Source organism: Arachis hypogaea, chromosome 11 (assembly GCF_003086295.3).
Source record: "Arachis hypogaea cultivar Tifrunner chromosome 11, arahy.Tifrunner.gnm2.J5K5, whole genome shotgun sequence".
In the NCBI taxonomy this organism is placed as follows: domain Eukaryota; kingdom Viridiplantae; phylum Streptophyta; class Magnoliopsida; order Fabales; family Fabaceae; genus Arachis; species Arachis hypogaea.
In genome coordinates this window covers 25,426,564-25,428,345 of record NC_092046.1, presented here as the reverse complement: position 1 = coordinate 25,428,345, position 1,782 = coordinate 25,426,564, and the positions used below count along the sequence as shown (strand labels likewise).

The following is a 1,782-nucleotide window of genomic DNA, read 5'->3' as shown; positions in this document are numbered from 1 at the left end:
ACTTAATAAAAACTAAATAAAAACTACTAAAAAGTATATGAAAACCATGTCGGAAAGTGTATAAAATATCCGCTCATCACTCAACAAGAACAAACACAAAAGACTCAAACTAAAAACAAAGATTAAAGAGGGAAAATAAAAATATTTTTGAAAAAGGTTTTTGATTTTTTCAAAAATTTGAAGAAGAAACTAAAAATTAAAATAAGACTCAAGACTCAAACCAAGAACACAAACAAAGACTCAAACAGAGAAAAGACAAATATTTCTTGAAAAAGGTTCAGGAAGAAGAAAACAAAAACTGAAAGATTCAAATAAAATCAAAGATCAAACAAAGAAAAGAAAAATAATTTTGAAAAAGCTTTTAATAATTTTGAAAAAGTTTTTAATCATATTGACTTGCTGAGTCAATATTTTGTTCTTAGCCAATATGGCATTCAGAGTATCAATCTCAAGAACTCCTTTCTTCTGAATTGTCCCATTATTTACAGGATTCCTTTCAGAAGTGTACATGAACTGGTTATTTGCAACTATTTCAATGAGTTCCTGGGCTTCTGCAGGCATCTTCTTCAGATGAAGAGATCCTCCAGCAGAGTGGTCCAATGACATCTTGGACAATTCAGACAGACCATCATAGAATATACATATGATGCTCCATTCAGAAAACATGTCAGAAGGACACCTTCTGATCAATTGCTTGTGTCTTTCCCAAGCTTCATAGAGGGATTCACCTTCCTTTTGTCTGAAGGTTTAGACTTCCACTCTAAGCTTACTCAATTTTTGAGGTGGAAAAAATTTGGCCAAGAAAGCATTGACCAACTTTCCCCAAGAGTCCAGGCTATCTTTAGGTTGTGAGTCCAACCATGTCCTAGCTCTGTCTCTTACAGCAAAGGAAAAAAGCATAAGTCTGTAGACCTCAGGATTAACCCCATTGGTCTTAACAGTGTTACAGATTTGCAAGAATTCAGCTAAAAATTGATGAGGATCTTCCAATGGAAGTCCATGAAACTTGCAATTCTGCTGCATCAGAGAAACTAATTGAGGCTTAAGCTCAAAGTTGTTTGCTCCAATTGCAGGAATTGAGATGCTCCTTCCACAGAAGTCAGAAGAGGGTGCAATAAAGTCACCAAGCATCTTCCTTGCATCTCCACCATTGTTGTTGGGTTTGGCCATCTCTTCTTCTTTTTCGAAAAATTCTATCAGGTCCTCTCCAGAGTGTTGTGCTTTAGCCTCTCTTAGCTTCCTCTTTAGAGTCCTTTCAGGTTCTGGATCAGCTTCAACAAGAATATTTTTATCCTTGCTCCTGCTCATATGAAAAAGAAGAGAAGAGGAAAGAATAGGAATCCTCTATGTCACAGTATAGAGATTCCTTTATGTGAGTGGGAGAATAGAAGAGTAGAATGAAGAAGAGAGAAGATGAAGAATTCGAACACAGAGAGGGAGGGAGGGTTCGAAATATAAGAAGAAGAGAAGTGTTAGTAAATAAATAAATAAATAGAAAGAGATGAGAGAGAGAGAATTTGAAATTTAAATTAAAATAAAAGGAAAATATTTTTGTTTTTATTTTAATTATTGGTTAGTATTCAAAAATTAAGGGAAGAAATAAAATAAAATTTGAAAACTAAATAAATTAATTAATCAAAACGATTTTTGAAAAAGTGGTTAGTGATTTTCGATAATTGGAGAGAGAAAAGTAGTTAGGTGGTTTTGAAAAAGATATGATTAAAATAGTAAACTTTTAAAATCAAACAAAAAGTTAAGTGGTTAATTGAAAAAGATTTGAAA

General features: G+C 33.1%; 1 non-coding gene across 1 annotated transcript; it reads left to right on the top strand.

The window, feature by feature from the left end:
• Window positions 1-664: 664 nt before the first annotated feature.
• Window positions 665-768, top strand: LOC112725696 (small nucleolar RNA R71). Its single transcript, XR_003164786.1, has one exon. It is a non-coding gene; the product is annotated as a small nucleolar RNA R71 (small nucleolar RNA).
• Window positions 769-1,782: the final 1,014 nt, after the last annotated feature.